General features: G+C 34.6%; 1 protein-coding gene across 1 annotated transcript in view; it reads left to right on the forward strand.

The window, feature by feature from the left end:
- The first annotated feature begins 325 nt into the window (after nt 1-325).
- LOC106666988 (nephrin) overlaps nt 326-19327 on the forward strand; it is a 464482-nt gene continuing 445480 nt past the window's right edge. Inside the window, exon 1 of the mRNA XM_024228661.1 lies at nt 326-369. The gene's annotated coding sequence lies outside the window, so the exon portion shown is untranslated. The remainder of the gene's footprint in view (nt 370-19327) is intronic.

The raw sequence follows: 19327 nt of genomic DNA on the forward strand, positions 1-19327 counted from the left end.
AAACTAATATGAAGATCTATTTGCAAAATAACTCACATTTCAAGCCTAATGGAATTAATAATTGGCGTTACAATGAACGAGATCAAACAGCGTCATTTTAATATCTCGAGAATAGAGAATTCTTCAAGAAAACCTAAATTTCAATATAACCAGACTTAACCACACTAATTTTTTGAGTTGATTTTTGTTGTATGTTGTATATATAAAGAGCGAAGAGAAAAAATAGTTATTATTTATGTATGTTTATTTGTACAATCTCTTAATTTAAATACATTTTCTTTTTTTTTCGTAAACTACATTAAATGTTTTTCTTTATTTTAGAATGCTACACTCCTTCAGAACAGCTACCTTGGGCTTCTGACACGACAGGTGCCGCTCAGTTTTATAGTTCAATAACAGCACGTTTTGTATTGTACACAAGCGCACGTCATTAACAAATTTCGAATGCGATTTTGCTTTTTGAGCAAGGGTGGAAAATTGGCAGAACGTTTTCCCTCCCCGGTTAGATCGTTAGCACGTCCTGGGGGAGCGGGTCTGGAGTCGTTATGGCAAATGTACCATCGCTTCCATGAAAACGGACTGTTTTGCTGCAATAACAGAAAGCATTAGGGTGAGTAGTCACCCTAACCTTTACAGACTGTTTTCTTATTTCAGGTTTTTTCTTTATTTTATTTTTTGTTTTATTATTATGGACCAGAAAGATTCGTCGGATGTGCACCCATTTGCACGATTATAAAGCCATTCCGGTGTGTTATTTTGTAATTAAAGTCTTAACCCTAGTTTCCTCTGAACTGTTATTACTACTGTTATAACAGTTTCTGTCTACCAAAGCTCTTTGACACCTTTAAAGACTCTGCGAGTGTATGAAAAATAAGTTCGGGAATTCCTTGAGGAAAACTCCAAGGGTCATAAATTCAAAACTTTCAAGCTTTAATAATACCCTTCTTTTTTCTTATGTTTTACTTTCATATTTAAGTAACAACCTACCATTAAGGCATAAACTTTTCAATTGCGATTTTTATTATGTTCGGCTTAAAAGTTTGTGTCTTCCGTTTTTATATTTTCATAGGATAAACAGAGGGTGATATGCAATATGGAAAATGAAAACTGTAATAATAACTTAAGTTAAAACTAACTTGATTACATTTCACTTTCATACTTCGAGCTTGTCCTCTTCGTCGTTTACAACAATATTTTTGTCTATTTAAAAATATAGTATGACTTTGCATGTTAAGTTTAATTTTAGATCCGGGTTTGTTGAATTTAAAAAAACCATTTGTACCGGGTCTTTCAAGTAGGACTTTTTTGCTACTCATCACGCGGTTTAAATTTCACTTATTTAGCTTCCAGCATTTTTGTATCTTCCGCCTTATGCCTTCACAGTATCAAAAATGCACTAGTTTTTGTGGTCCGCTTGACCAATTAATATCTTTCAATTAATTAAGGTTTTTAGTTTAGATAAAAAAGTCAGTTTCACGAGCGGGATTCGAACCCACATCCTTCGGCTAGATACGCTGCTACTCTACCACTTGAGCTATCGTGACTTCCATCCACTTGGACACTAACTTCCCATCTCTGAAAATTCAAAGGTGGGGTTGAGATGGGAAGTTAATGTCCGAGGGGATCGAAGTCACCATAGCTCACGTGGTAGAGTAGCAGCGTATCTAGCCGAAGGTCTTGGGTTCGAATCCCGCTCATGACACTGACTTTTTTATCTCAACTAAAAACCTTAATTAATTGAAAAGTATTTATACAGTTTTTTTTTCTTAGAAAATTCATAGTCTATCTTATTTCTACCTTAACTAATGTTAGTTGTCTACTGACAATGAGAAAATCCAAGTTTTTTCAGGCTTTACTGCAGCAGGTAGTATGTCCAGTTTAGTATGTTTGTTAACTGTTGACAAAGTTTTGAGCGTGCCGCTCGGCCTGCTGTGTTGTTCGACCGGGTATGCGTCCTTACCTGTTTCTATTCGGAAATTGCTCCTTTTTTCCCCTCATTTCGAAAGTTTAACGAAGAGTTCAGGTCCCATAAGTGTTGCTCCAGGACCCATCCTGGCGAGTTATCAATCCCCTTAACTACCCTTCTGATTTTTTTCTCTTAGCAACCCTTCTGTTTTTTTTACCATGGCTTGAACTTTGACAATTTTATATTTTTTTTTTACCTTTTGAGGGTTGTGCGTTGATTAACCTGTTTCTGACTTTGATCTGTCACGTTATACGGCAAAAAGCAAAAACAATTTAGGCAGATTATTGAATGAATAGAAATGGCCAAGTACGAATGTTTTGCTACATAAACCATTCAATAAAAAATTTAAACAGAAATAAGGAGAAATTACGTCTTTAAGTTGTTCAGACTAAGTGCGTATTGCTAAATAGTTCAATTAATTAAACGATTTTCTTTTTCTTTTAGATTTTTATATAATAGTATTTTCCCCTGGAAATGTTGTACAGGGGTTGGATCTTTTTATTTAATAAATCGATACATCGTTAGTTTTCGTATTTACCCTTCGGCTTTTTGCGAGGTTGCAACATAAATCGATGTCCTCGTTGAGCGATGGAGCTACCCGTTGGCCGGTTGAAAGGATGGGTTCTGGGGTTTCAGCCCCGGTAAAAAAGGCTCTCGCTCACACACTTTCTAAGTCACATTTTCATCTGGACAGGGTTTCCCTTTCTCGGGGGTAGATCGTCGCTGAGTGGCGGACAGGAAGTATGGCTCTATTCCAACTCCCGGCCAAAACGTACCCTAACCTTTGTGCCGCAGTTCGACTTTTTCCCCGCGTTCGACGCTGATTTACGGCCGCCTCTTAGAAAACAGAACGATTACTCGAGAGGATTGGCTTTCCAATTTCATAATGCTATTTCGGACGAGAGCCGGATCGGAACGTATTTCTTTTATCTCTGACTGAGACATCCGAGGGGGTGATCTTGCAAATCCTTTAAACAAACGTTTGGAACTTTATCTGCACCCACTGTTTTAACTTTCTTGCCGTTTGTTTTACTCTCAGCGTAAAAAAAATCAATCTGCTTTCCATTTCAAATGTAAATTGTTTCTTAACTAATCACAATTAAAAATATGCCGTTTTCTTCCGTCGTCAACAACATGCTTCATCCTTTTGATAAAATCTTTTGATCGGAAAAACAATCACTTGATTGAATTTATCAAAATAACCCCGAGTTATGAACGTAGGATTGCAACAAGCTGTTCTCCATATTATATGGATGAACCGTTTCCCCAAAGGTAAATAATTTCCAATTGATTTTTACTCAAACATTTTTCAATATACAGGGTGAATTACTAAGGTAATAACTGCATCTTTTCAGTTCATGTTCAATCATCAAGGTTCTTAAGTTGTTAATAAAATAACAAATATAAAAAGAATAATCGTGTGCCACATAATAGAGGTGTGTCATGGTCTTGGTTCCATACAGAGAGCGTATAGGCATGCCGCCGGACTTAAGAAGAGTTCTCGAGCACGGTAGCGAGTTTCAGAGTCCCCTGTTCCGCTTTTTAGGGGAAATTGTTTTTTTTTTATTGTATATAATATGTCTTATGTGTTGTGTCTATATGTTTTGTCTGAGTGCATGCATTTATTAGCGTGAATGGCGAGAGGTGAGGGTGAAATATAACGTCATCATCGCCCCTCGAACGTTGAAAGCGTATGAGTGTGTGTGTGTTCAGGGTCGATGATGGAATATTTATAAAAGTACTCCATCGACCTCAATCTAGATTAGTTTGAGTATAGGTCAGTGGAGGAATATCAAGTACTCCAACGAACAAATGAGTGTATTGTATGGATGTATTTATGTATATGAATGTATTTATTTGTATGAATGTAGTGTTTGAATGGGTAAATAGAATATAAACTTAACTGGGGGCTGAAATGAACCTAGATGTCGAAGGCCCCAAGTAAAAAAAAATCGTGTGCAATTGGTTTGTAAGACAAATTGTAAGGCCATGAGCAAATTTCAATTAGTGATTAAAATTCGTCCTGTTTAAACAATTTCATCCGGGTCCATTTATTTATACTATTTTTTGACTTGGTTAACTTGTAAAGTTGGAAAAATTTCTTCAGCTGAGAGTGAAAACAAACGTTACTTGCAATAAAAATCACGTAAAAAAATTGTTCCAAAAATATTATTTCTGTCTAATTCACACAATTATATACAGCATTTTTAATCACTTTTCAAATTCGAAATGGGATTTGTTACTTGTATATATGTCAAATGAAATCACCAAAAACATTCCAAGAGCATGGCAATGAATTAACAATGTAATCCAAAACAAAAGTTCTATTGGATGTGTAAATATCTAGCAATAGCTCCTACCGAGCAATAGCAATATCTATATTCAAAATAATCTGTTAAATAACACTTTTTATTCTCCCCCTGGGCAGCACCGTGTTACAAAGCTAGTCTAAGGATACAAATCGTGTATAATCCATTTATGTTTTAGTGGTCAATTGAGCAAGTTACTTCTTTCAATTAATTATTCTTTTTATGTACGGTTTTTGTTGAGATTAAAAAGTCAGTGACACGAGCGGGATTCGAACCCCCGACCTGTAGATTGGGATGGAGAGTTGGTGTCCGATAGGATCAAAGTCACGATAGCTCAAGTGGTAGAGCAGCGGCGTATTTAGCCGAAGGTCGTGCGTTCGAATCCCGCTCGAGGCACTGACTTTTTTATCTCGACCAAGACCTTACATAAAAAGAATAATTAATTGAAAGAAGTAACTTGGTCAATTGACCACTAAAACATAAATTGATAAATATTTAATAAGTAAAAAAAGTATCACTTCACGAAACAGCTCCTCGTGGCCACTCCATAAATCGATGAGAATCGAATCCTGATTACACAACATTTGAAAATGGCAAAAAGAGGAAAAATTCGAATCCCGCTCGTGACACTGGCTTTTTTATCTCTACCAAGTCCTTACATAAAAGGAATAATTTATTCAAAACAGTGTATAATTATTCAGAAATCGTGAGAAGCAGTCTGGTGTGATGTAGGTTTCAGAAAAACATTTTCTTTATCCTGCCAACGTTTCGATCTTTATTGAGATCATCTTCAGGGCTCTAAGTGTTTGTCTTCGGTGTAATTGTGCCATTCTTGCGTGTATAATGTTTCTGCAGTAAATATCTTACCGCTCAGGGGTGACCGGCCTTAGGATTGCTACGCAAGTAGAAACCGTAATCACAGAATTTGAAATTGAGTTCGGAGATATCTGAAAAAGATGGTTTTCATTGCAGAGTATCCGACTTTTGTAATGGTTTTTATTAGATGTAATTAATTGTGTATATTAGGATGGTAGAATAATTGGACAATAATGCCTGTGCTAGTTTCGACAGTGTCGGGCTTGAATCTCAAATGACTGGCTTTATCATAAAGTCACCTCTGGGAGTAGCGACTTGCTTGACCCGCTGATTGCATTAGCCCTGAATGCCTTTATGACCTTTCCCTGAGGGTCCACTAAACCTTAATATAGCCTCATGAGAAAAATGCCAGATAAAGCTCCATTAAGTGGCACTCGGCCTAAGCTAAAAAATCCATGTTTACAAATTACCTCCTGCTCGAATTCATTTTTCTCGAAGACTAAAAAGCGAGATCGACAATAGAGGTCGAAAGGGGTTAATTCAGAATGTGGAATCATTAGTAAGAAGCCGAGGGATAAGAGCCGACAATGGAAATGGCCCACAATGGAAAATTAATTGTCCACGAGAAGACAGGGGAGCAAGCCATCAGGTATTGTCCATCTGTTTCAATAGTACGCACCACTGTCTATCGCTCTTCCCAATCTCTACCTGCCACCCTCCTAAATCTCATCGAATAAAAGGGCAAGTTCGCAAGTTCACCACAATTATTGATTTCCTTATTTAAATGCTGTTCATTGTTGTTAAAACTTTTTGGCATATTTGGCGGCAGTTAGAACGTCCCAGATCGTGGCAGTCTACTCATGTCTATTTGTTTTAGTTTTAAATAAAATTTATATTTTTATTTAAAAAAATATTTTTAATAATGACGCATGAGAATTTGTGATTAGAACTTATATGATCATTACCATATTTTTATCAATCTGATTGCCAAGTTTTAATGTTTTTTAAGGAGATATTGTTGTACAAAAGTGGTTTGTAAATCCAAAATTTGAGTAATCTGTATTATTAAAGTTCCGTTGGAATAAACGTTGTATCGAGAAGGTTATTCCCCTCCTCGGCCACTCTGAATCTTGAACCTGTTGTAAGCAACCCAATATTTATACATAATAGCCAGTGTCCACCTCTCTAAACATTTAATTAGACCTTTTATTAATTTTATATGAAATAGTTGTTCTTTTCTTCGCCCCAAAGCGTTGAGGTTTTAACACTAAATTTGAGGGCATTTTTAGCCCGTATTCTTGATGATCATTACAATATTATAATGTGTATCTTTAAAGCGACAAGTTAGGGCGATTCTAGCTGTGAAGCAGGAATTAGCCAACTTGGCTAGGGGAGTAATTAAAATGCCAAGCTTTTAACTTAAATTAGCTCTATTCGTTTAAATCCGGAATGGCTCGAAATTACAAGTGGTGGATTATTCACGCCCGTTTCCTCTATTGTACTAATTTTTCATTAAAGAACTTTTCCTTTCTTGGCTGTACAATTTCATGCAGGGTATATCAAATACGAAGAGAAAAAAAAACAGTAAATTACCTCCGATACACAAAAGCACAAAAAAAAGGATTCGGAACATTATAAACAATATCAATTAATTAAGGTTTTTAGTTGAGATGAAAAAAAGTTAATGGCACGAGAGGGATTCGAACCCACGACCTTCGGCTAGATACGCCGCTGTTCTACCACCTGAGCTATCGTGACCTCGATCCACTCGGACATCAACTCCCCATCTCAACCCCACCTTATGAGTTTTCCCTCCTTTTGCCATTTTTCAAGCCATTACACGACATTTGAAAATACGAAGAGATATATAATGCTAATGGATTAGGAATAAAGTCGAACAGTTTATCCGAAATGAAAGAAAATAAACACGATGAAATTATTCAAAATGTCCGATTTACGTATTATAATAATTAACTATTAATAGTCGATGATGTTGGTAAAGGGAAATATATTTAAATTTTTTTAATATGTGTGGTGTTTAGTGACCGTTAGTTGATGATTGTTTGGAGATCGTGAGATGCGGTCTGGTGTGACGTAGGTTTAGAAAACATTTTCTTTTTCGTGCCAACGTTTCGATCTTTATTCAGATCATCTTCACGGCGATGCTAGAAATTTTAGACTCAATCAAAGCATTTGTATTCACTCAAAGTGCTTGTTTTCTATGCCCTTTGTACTTGTCAAGGACAAGCTCTATTGTAACTATATCACGACAACTCTGGGTTAGCTGTTTCGTAGTTTGATAGTTGTAGTAGTCCCTATTGTTTGTGTTCTAAGCATTGCATTGTTTTATTGTTCGGCAAAATTCCAGGTGTAGTAAACAATTGTTTATATTCAATGTTCTTTTTATTACAAAAACTTTTTTTTTTAAATATATTATAATAAACAATTTAGAANATAAAATATTTGAAAAAATTCAATTCTCAGATGATAATTCAACATGCAATCTTATGATGCTGTCTGAAATGTTTTCGTTTGTTTTCGGTTTTTCTGTTTTTCTCGAAAACTACGTGTCTACGAGCTTCATTCTTGTTCCAATCAACCCAGCAGGTGATGAATTTACATCGAAAATAAAATAAAAATTGAGTAATAATAAATGAGCGTTTTTTGGTGACCTGTAGTTTCATAATTTGTTGGAGTCTTGAGGAGCGGACAAGAATGAGGTGTTTAGAATAACATTTTTTCATTTTTTTTTGGCCGATGTTTCGACCTTTATTCGGGCCATCTTCAGGGCCTGGACAAATTACAAAACATATGGTGATTGGAAAAATACATTTTAAGTTGTAAATATAAATTTTGAGCCGAGTTTTTCATACTATACTCAATTTAGAATATCTAGAATAAACAACACGTATATGACTTTAAAACACCAAAACCAATCCCACAGCATTGACCACACACCACTTTGAAAAACAATACAACTTTGATTTTGTCAAAATACAAATACTAAACACAGAAAAAAAATACAAACGCAACTTTCTAAAATTGGCTACATTGACAGAGACCCACGCAACATTAACTCCTAATAATCACCACGCATTAACTATTGAACATATACATGAAAACTCAGTCGGACCTACGCCAATATCAAAAAGCAAATAATCCATTAAAATTTGTTTTTATATAAGGGGTGATTAGTGAAATTCGGTCTGGGGTGACGTAGGTTTAGAAAAACATTTTCTTTATCGTGCCAACGTTTCGATCTTTATTGAGATCATCTTCAGGGCCTGGGAGTTATAAATATTGTTTAAATTACACAAACACATGAAGGAAGTGCAAAAAATGAGTATATACAATGTTAGAAATTTTAGACTCAATCAAAAGATTTGTACTCACTCAAAGTGTTTATTTTCTATGCAGAGGTGCCATTAATCTGAGTCGTGCTGAGAATGCCAGTGAAATATTGATATTTTATGTTTATATTCGTTGGATTTTGAGGGGGTAAGGAAGGAAGTAGTGATTGAAAGACATTTTTATATGAGGAGTAGTCGGCTTCTTTGGTGAAAGGAGCCGACAATGAGAAAAAAATATAATAATATATAAAATATGTAAAATTTCTAGCATTGTCCTGAAGATGATCTCAGTGATGTTCGTTGGCACGATAAAGAAAATGTTTTCCTAAACCTACGTCACAACAGACCGTATCTCACGATCTCCAAATAATCATTTTTGTAATATGTTGATCTGTTAGTCTGTTGGAGGGTGTCCATTAGATTTTTCCCCAAGGCTGTTGTTTGCCATCCGTATTATCACGAAGGGATTGACAGCGATAGGAATAAGCAATTAGGGCGGGACCAACTTGATTTAATATTAAACAGCCGACTGGGGATCTGTGAAGAGCGTGGGCAAGGGTGGAGGTGAAGGGTCGAGATTACACCCTCAGCCCCTTTCTCTGTACATAAGGGAGGCGGGGAGGAGTGGCGGTGGTGGCTGATGGAATTATCAACTTCAACCACAGCCCTCATTTCTTAGTCATAAATTTCAAAAGGATCCTCCCTCCTCCTCCCGACAGAAGATGAACTCTCATTTTGGCAACACCGTAATACTTTATTGCCGAAAGAAAGCGATTTAGACAGTTGTTTACTGATTACGCGCATACAACGATATGCAAGGCAGCCAGTTATGCATACATGCGCGCACGAACTGACGTGAAATAGACAGAGCTATCAAAGCATACTTGAGACATCCTTTCTGGTTAATCAAGGCTCAAGGTAGACACTAAACCTCAAACGGGTTTTAATTAATTCTCGGGTATAAAATATTAAAATCCAGAACCCTTGGACAAATAATTTTACAAGACAACTTTTTACTATTTTGAATAAAAATCTTTTCTCAGCAAATTAAAGATTAGATAACAACAATAATCTATTTATTTTAAAAATTTGTATTACCTATTATTTTACAAAATACACGCAAGTTTTAAGCTTGTTCTGTGATGTTATTTCTAAAAATCTGGGGTCATAATTATTGTTTGCGTGTGCGTGCGTGAGAGAGAGAGAGAGAGAGAGAGGAGGATGGGAGAGAGCGAGAGAGAGTGAGAGAGAGAGAGAGAGAGAGAGAGAGAGAGCGAAAGGGAAACAGAGAGAGGGAGTGAGAAAGAGAGAGAGAGAGAGAGAGAGAGAGAGAGAGAGAGAGAGAGAGAGAGAGTGTGTGGGTGAGGGAGAGGGAGAGGAAGAGTTTAAGGAAGTTAAATAGGAAAGGAAAGGGAAACTGACAGCGAGAAAAAGTGTGAGGGAGAGAGAATTAGAGAATTTGATAGTGTGAGAGAGAGAAAGAGTAAATGAAAATGGGTGAAAAAAAGAGAGAAGAGACAGAGAAAATGAAAAAGAGGGACATAGAGAAAGAGAAAAAGTGAAGAGAGAGAGAGAGAGAGCGAGTGAGGGAGAGGGAGGAAGAGAGAGAGAGAATGAGAGAAAGGGAGAGTGAGAGTGTGAGAGAGGGTGGAGAGGGAGAGAGTGTGTTTGTATTAATAATTAACGTATATTATTTGAGAGCAAACCTTTCTTATTTTTACTTTTTTATTACTATTGTATTAAATTTATCATTACTTATTCATGGAAAATTGCTTATATTATAATTTTGTGAATATTGGTCAAAGTGAATTCTTATATGAAGTAGACATGCAATTTCTGACGATGGCACGGGCTTTCAAGGACGTCCAAAATGATTGTAGAAAAATTAAATTGATAATAGTATAGTAATAGTAGTAGGGAGCAGGATAAGATGAAGCTTTTTCCAGTTGATTACCACCCTGTAGCTGCTGGACATCTTCATTAAAAAAATAGAGTTAAACAATATTATTTTAAATTTGACTTTGGGTCGCGTGCATGGAAGGGAATAATGGTGAAGGCCTCTCGGCTGGCGGAGGGCCCGGTCGGTTCTCCAGGTCTTAATAATAAAACTGGTTCAATTCCGCTCAAAAACCGGTTCCGGCCATTAATCTCCTCGCGTCCGCGGTGTCTTCGCCTTCGTCCCCTGGGAACGGAAGGGAACCATTTTTTTTATACGTTTATCGCATGTGATAACGCCCCTAGGAAATATTTGGTCATAGAAAGGATATTAATTCTTTGGTAAATTAAATTAAAAGCAATTAATTTCAATTCTTTAGTTTTATATGAATAGGGCTTAATTAATCAGCTGGTCCTAGTGAATTCCAAGTGAAAATAAGCACCTTTATTATAGCGCCGTTATTTACTTTAACGGGCCTAATGGACGATTCACTTCCTTAGTAGGAATTGTATTTGCCTTTGGGCTGGTTGTTTCTTACATTAAAGTTTATTTCCAGTTGGTATAAACTAGTATTAAATATCGCAAAGATTGTAATGAGCATAAGCTATTTATCCAATATTTTAATCCATCTCCCCTGATTCAATGTTCGTTAAACTCTACACCGTTATATAATACATAACCTGGGTTAAATGAGTAAAAAAGTAGTTGGAAATATTAAATATCAAAATATCAATCAAAATCAAAATATGTATAGTGGATTGGATTTGTTCGGGATCGACCCCAGGGAGAACCACCAGATTGCTTTACCTACAAAAGGGGGAAAGTCTACTCCTGCAGAAGAAAATCATTTTACTGCTGACCTATCGATGATTCTAACACCATCATGAGGAATAAAATATTATTTCTGTATTTTTAAACAAATTGGATGAATCCTATGATCCAATTTAGGCAAGTATCTAACTCAGATACAGAACGATTTTGCCAATTAATGGGAAACTTTTTCTCCCGAGTTTCTTGAGTTCGTAACTATGCTGCATCACGATGAACATTAATTTTACTCGCATGTTTCGTTCTTTTTGGCATTTGTATATTTTAAAAGGAACGTCTATGCATTATCTAAGACTAACAATTGACGAAGGACTAACATGAATTCCCAACAAAGTATCTGAAAACATTACTGACTATACAGACTACTCCTTTGACCAAGTTTACACTTCTCTAACAACCCCACCATATATAAGATTTACTTAAGGAGGTCAATGATTTATGGAATTTATGGAAATCGATTAATAAAACCTGCTACTATAAAATAAGATTGTATCATAAATTCATTAAAAGTTGTCTTGAACAGACAATCTGTAATGACCTTACAGGCGGTTTTTTCTTGATCTCTAAATTTCTCTAAACGCTTATATAACATCATCAGCATCTGTGAATTTAGACTGTCCCTAGAGATCAAACACGTAGTTTGAAACATATAACTGAAAGATCTTACAGAAATTTACTGAGAGTGTGTTATTTTCCTGTGTAGCAGGCCACATTATGAAAGATCTTACAGAAATTTACTAAGAGTGTATTATTTTCCTGTGTAACAGGCCACATTGTGAAAGATCTTACAGAAATTTACTGAGAGTGTGTTATTTTCCTGTGTAGCAGGCCACATTGTGAAAGATCTTACAGAAATTTACTGAGAGTGTATTATTTTCCTGTGTAACAGGCCACATTGTGAAAGATCTTACAGAAATTTACTGAGAGTGTATTATTTTCCTGTGTAACAGGCCACATTGTGAAATATCTTACAGAAATTTACTGAGAGTGTATTATTTTCCTGTGTAACAGGCCACATTGCCATTATGTCAATCATTACATTTGCTTATTACGACCAGTCTGTAGAGAAAATTTGTAATATAGAAAAAAATCATTAACAGATTAAACCAGGATTATAAAATTGTACAAGTTTTGTTTCGCTAAGTAACCTGTTCAATCAGATGAGTGAGTATGATGGTAAACCAAACTTGGAAAAACCAAATCATACGACATAAAACAAATGGTAGTTAAAAAGACTGACTTCTAAAATTTAAACTTTAAATTCTTTAAAACGAATTGTTTAATCAAATGTATACTCGTTTCGTATGTGGTTGATGTGAATCGTATGGTTACATAACCATTATAAAAGGTTTCTTTTCGGGTATAAAACTCATATTTTCGAAGTCGGCCAGAATTTCTACCACGAAGTTATTTAGGCCATCTTATCTCGCGGAACATTCTGCATACTGCGTGCTCGTTTTTCCCGGAAGGCCGAACCGGTGTTGCGTGGGGATGGCAAGGGGCGAAATTCATATGGCAAGGAATAAGAGATATATTGCTGGGCGCAGAGTTAAATTTGCCCACGGAGCATAACTTGCTGACGAAAAACTGACTTAAGGGAAGGGAGTCATATATCACGTGGATAATAGACATAAATTTTCCCTCCACGGTACAAGGACTGGTTCGGCCGCATCTCCAGTGCCGGCGATAGCGTTATCGCCCAGAAGGGGTACTATAACCGAAAAATCTACCCGTCCGAAGATTACTAAATACGACGAAACTGAGTTTTCGGTTTTTCCAACCCTGGACATTTCATGACTACCCCTTGGATTCCAAGCTCAACTTTATGAAAAGTATACATCAAAGCAAATTATATTTTGTATTTGCCACTAACAAACAGCCTGTATAGTCTCACTGTATAAAATTTATACTTTTCCTTCTCGGTACTAAACAACTTCCTGGGTTGTGTATCGGTTGACTCGTTTTATGGCACTCTAATATTATAAGCAATAATTGTTGGAATCTCTTTTAATTTGGTTCGAATGAGACAAGAACCTGAAAAAGATGAGTCAGACAACCCATAAGAGTAGGAAATCTTTTGGATTCTGTATCCAAGCTCGTTAAATCCAACCATTTTATTTACAACGATATTGTAAGAGTAGAAATAAACTCATAAAACATGAACGAATGTTCGGATACTTACCAAACTTTATTACATCTGCTGGTTATAAAATCACAATAATTACAAAATATAACTCCAGTTCATAAGGACTGAGGTTATTGCAATGAAAAAGAAGTTGAAATAATGGTCCATGCATGTATGATCTATGTTTTGTCCTTGCAAGAACTCTGTTTGAAATAAAATTGTTAACAGCAGCATTATTATAAAGTGATTGAACGTAACATTAAATGCTTGATAAATTCATTAAAAGTTATATTAATGTTTGAAAACTGATTCAAGACTACAGTCTAGATAAAATGATTATACGTTACATTCGATGCTTGATAAATTGATGGTTGAAAGTTACATTACATCGTAGATAAACTGACCTTTACATTAAATGCTTGATAAACTGATTGAACATTACATTATCCGCTCGATCCGATTGAAAGTTACATTAAATGCTTTATAATCTAATTGTACATTACATTAGGTGCTTGACAAACTAATTTAACGATACATTAAATGCTAGATAAACTGATAATCTGATTCAAGTTACATTAAATGCCATGTAATGTAATTAAACATAACATTAAATTCTTTTTAAACTGATTGAACATTACATTTCATACTTGATAAACTGATTGTAAGTAACAATTTGTGTTCGATAATCCGATTGAAAATTATATTAAGTGATTTATAATCTGAATAAACGTTACATTAAACTTTTCATAAACTTAAATTGATTGAGATTAAATGTTGTATTAAATGTTTGATAATCTGTTTGAAACTTACATTACATTTTCATAACTGATTTAAAGTTCTTTTTGTATAAATACACTAACTTTTACATTTAAAAACCGATTTGTTTACGGTTTTCTAATAAAAATATATTACCAAGAAGATTATTGATGTTTGGAGTACCAACGTAATACATTAGTTAAATTACTTATACTTTTAATGCGTGGTCGTGGTCGAGATGAAAAAGCTAGTGTCACGTACGGGATTCGAACACACGACTTCGTCTTATACGCCGTTGCTCTAATCACTTAGGCTATCTTTACCTGTATCTGCTCGGGTATCAACGCATCTCAACCTACAATTTTTCGAATTTTCCCTTTTGTGCCATATTTTCAAGCCGAAGGTCGTGGGTTCGATTCACACTAGCCTTTTCATCTTAACCAAGACCGTAGATAAAAAGTATAATTCATTTTACAAAATATAAATACATATTATAAATAATTAATAGGTCAATTATGGCTACGAAATACATATATGGATTAATGAAAACATAAGCTTTTAATTGGCACGTTACATACGGGAATTCCTTGTTTTAGAAATGTTTTGCATAGTTATTTATTTTTTCTGAATTGTCATTAGTTGTTATGGTCAACATTTATGTGTTTTGAGATTTTATATATATATATATATATATATTGTGTGTGTGTGTATTAGTGAGTTAGTCGATGATTATTCAGAAATCACGAGATGCGGTCTGGTGTGATGTAGGTTTCAGAAAAACATTTTCTTTATCGTGCCAACGTTTCGATCTTTATTGAGATCATCTTCAGGGCCTGGGATTTACAAACATTGTTTAAATTTAACAAATACATGTAGGATGTGGAAAAAAATAAATTTATACAATACAATATATATATACTTCCTTCCCCACCTCTTCAAAATCCAACGTATATAAATATAAAACAGCAATATCTCACTGGCACTCTCAACACGACACGCAAGAATGGCATAATTACGTAGAAAACAAACACCTTGAGTGAGTAGAAATACTTTGATTGAATGTAAAAAATATATTTTTTTGTATTGTATAAATGAACTTTTTTTCACATCCTACATGTATTTGTTAAATTAAACAATGTTTGTAAATCCCAGACCCTGAAGTTGATCTCAATAAAGATCGAAACGTTGGCAAAGAAAATGTTTTTTGAACCTTCCTCACACCAGACCGCATCTTACGATTTCTGAAAAATTATATAGAAAAATATTGTAATATATATAAAACAAAGTTGTATATAACAAGATATAGAAGGGTGGATTTTGTGTAAATCACTTGGAAAAAACAGCGTGGCGAGAAAAACATCCTTGAAAGTATTGTGTTTTCATTAAAATTGTTTATTAAATTCAACGGCTGTTTTGTAATATTAATTTGTGCAAATTCTCACAAGCCCGAAGCAATTTAAAACACCCCATTATACCACCATACCGAGTGATTATTTTTAAAGAGGGCTTGAAACGGTTAAATCCTCGTCGGAATAATGCCTAATCTGACAAATGGGGGATTTTCTGAATAAAACGGCATGTATTTGTACTTGGGAGACATCGCAGTAATGCCTCCTCCTTAGGGATTTTCCTACAGGACAAATGCGTTAAATTTAGGATTTAATTTCATTTGAGACATAATACCCCGTGGCCCCGGGTCCCGGGGTAGACGTGCCCTCTTAAAACAAAAGTGGAGGCGGGGGTAAAAAATAATTGCCGGGGGCGGTTCTGGGGGTGACGCGGTGACACACAGCTCTAAATGGACGGCAATAAGGGGAGAGACGTGTCTTTTTTTTATATACGAACCCTTCAGACAAAAAATCGCACAGCGGGTAATACTTCTTAGTATCTCCTTCGGCGAGATCACTTCAATCCCAAATCTCCAATTAATAACCATGGATGGGTTGCTGAAAATCACCAGATTCAGCATTTGTACTTTAGCTAGTTAATTCTTACAGCCATTAATTCAGACCCGTTAGGCGTAGTCGTTAACCTAATTTTTCTTTTTCAAATAATAAAAAATCTTTTACATTGTTCTGGCTAAGTTTTTTTTAATAAAAAATAATCATATGATTCACGTTTTCATCAGTTTGATCTTTCTTGTATTTCAAATGTACTTTCTGTTTTAAGTATAGAAACGAAATTCAATTGCTACTGCCAAGCTCTCAATCTATTTTTCGGTCATCATCAGAGCGAAATCCTAAAGATGTCAGTCCTTGGTAATGTTAGGACTGAGTCCGTTTCCAAAGAAATTTGAAATCGTTTATTAAAAACATAATTATGACAGTTTGTAGACATATTTAAGATTGCTTTGCCCTGATGATAGCCTTAAATAGGCCGAAAGCTAGGCAGTAGCAATTTAATTTGCTTTTATTATCCAGGTTATTCCTCCAAATGAAAAACATTTCCGTTAATGGTTTCTTTAAATTTGTGTACTTGAGATATTACTATTGTCTACTAAATAGAGGTAAGACAGGATCTGTCTGTTTTTCAAAATTTATAAATAATATGAATGCTACTACAATATTTTTCAATAAGTCAAAATTGGAGTGATATCATTTGATTTTGTTGAGAAAAAAGCAATGTAACAGACGTGGTGATAATTAATTTTTGCCAAGATAGAATCTACTATGAATTTGCAACATTAATATAAATTTTATATAAAGTAGATTCATTTTTAAAGTGTTTTAACGGATTATGTTATGTTGCTTTTTAATCAAAATTATTACCTTTGATTGCATACAACAAAAATATTTTTCGTATTGTATAAATTCACTTTTTTTCCGCATCTTAAATGTATTTATTAAATTTAAACAATGTAAATCCCAGGCCCTGAAGATGATTTCTATGAAGATCGAAACGTTGGCACGATAAAGAAAATGTTTTTCTGAAACCTATATCACACCAGACCGCATCTCACGACCTTCAAATAATCAAAGATCAAAACGTCGGCACGATAAAGAAAATGTTTTTCCAAAACCTACGTCACACCAGACCGCATCTCACGATTTCCGAACAATCAAAATTATAACAATAAAATAACCACCTTTATTTGCTAAAGTGAAGTGTAAAATAATATTTAAACTTGTTTTTCATCAAAGAAATATTTCACACATACTGAGCATTTCCAGCATTTCTCCAAACCTTTATTGCATACTGTGAAGTAGTATTTAAAATATTTCTTTTCTTAAATTGACTATTTTAGTCTACTTCTTTTAAAACCGATCATTGGTAAAACATAAAATCTATAGAAAAAAAATTAAATGATTTTATATCAGGGTTCAGTGATTAATTGAGCAGTATTGGTAATTATAAATTTGTGCAGAAAAAACATGGTATTAACCATTAAATAATGTTAAATATTAACAATGGCCGTATATGGAATGCAAACCTACAGTAAAATTTAATTAACACTATTCAATTGGCCGTATAAACGAGTAGCCGGATTTTCAAGGCAGTGGAGTTCCATTCACTCCAAATATGAAGTTTTCAAATTACCATTTAATTATGCTATTCATGTAATTCAATCAACACAAACGATAAATTATTTGCATTTAACACTAACGTGAACACTGACTAACAAGATATGTTATTATTGCAATTGACAAAATGACGATTTTTATCCGTACATTTTCCTAATCTTAACACAAATACAAATGCGATTTTGTGTAAACTGCATCTAACACTAGACCAAATCTGGACGTCGTGCACATCTTTTAATATTCAACTTTTCCGGTCTGGCAGAAAGTTAGAACTCTTATCAAAGGGGAAAATCTCAAGTGCGACCCGTAACTTTTCAGCACAGTATTTTTTACGTTTGTATATCGTCCTTGTTGAAATCTGTACAATAATTTCAGCAATTCACTAACCTCCATAGGACAACCAGATTATGCTTTATGTGATTTCCTCCTGCCAATCAGGATATTTTTGATTGGTTCGTATTGAATGGTAGCGTTGCTAATGTGAACGATAATTAATGTGTCAACGTCATTGCGACCATAACGAATTTATGACATTTCTCGCTTTCTTGGTTACCTTACCTTCACAAAGCAAATGTGCCGATGTCGCCTCTGGTTTCTCTTCAGAGTCGGGATGTTTCTGTCATTGCTTCGCCCACCTTCTTCAGGTAGGAGCTAAGAACGCATTGTACAGGATCAGGCCTATAATTAATTATTTAATATTTATAAATCCCTTAGCTTGGGTCGTACCAGATTCTTTTGTCCAGTACTTGATTTTTGTCCCAAACCGTTTTTTCAACTCCATCTTTATCATCATCTAGTTACCCCATGTGTGAGAGGTCATAGCCTTTTTGCCTAGTTGGTACGCCTATTTTCTTCCTTCTGAATCTTCAAATATCGGAAACCTCTTCAACATAACCTTGTTGTGTTTAACCAGGGCCATCATAAAATTTTGATATTCACAGATCAATTTCTAACTAAAGTTTTTACTGTTTTTATACGATATATAAATATAAATACTAATTTATAATATAAATACTAACGAAGACCTTACATAAAAAGATTAATTAATTGAAAGAAGTAATTTGATCAATGAGACCACTAAATAAAAAGGAATAAATATAATAATAATTACTATCGTATATTATTATTATTGTGTCGTGATTAGTGACCGTTAATCGATATTTATTTAGAAATCGTGAGATGCCGTCTGGTGTGATGTAGGTTTCAGAAAAAGATTTTCTTTATCGTGCCAACGTTTCGATCTTTATTGAGATCATCTTGAGAGCTCAAAGTGTTTGTCTTCTGTGTAATTGTGCCATTCTTGCGTGTCGTGTCGAGAGTGAACGACACGCAAGAATGGCACAATTACACAGAAGACAAACACTTTGAGCCCTGAAGATTATCTCAATAAAGATCGAAACNACTTATTACTATATAATATATTTCTGCATAAATACGAATATTTTCGAAGCCTTTTATTATTGTGATTTTTTTTATTTTTGGACTATATGTTTTATGTGCGCTTTGGCTCATAGGAATGTAGGGTTGGGGTTTTTTCAACGATTATTCATACCCGATTTTTTTTTTATTGATAGCCGAAAAAATTGTACTTCTTTAAGTAGGACTGTTATTGTTCTTAAAATTACATCTACACTAGAGAAAAGCTACTTTTGTACATAGTTTCAAAAATGCAGATTTCCTTTCGATTTGATTTGCCGATAATTGTAAGGAATTGTATTAA

This window comes from Cimex lectularius, unplaced genomic scaffold, assembly GCF_000648675.2.
Source record: "Cimex lectularius strain Harlan isolate CLEC.00 unplaced genomic scaffold, Clec_2.1 scaffold226, whole genome shotgun sequence".
Classification (NCBI taxonomy): Eukaryota; Metazoa; Arthropoda; class Insecta; order Hemiptera; family Cimicidae; genus Cimex; species Cimex lectularius.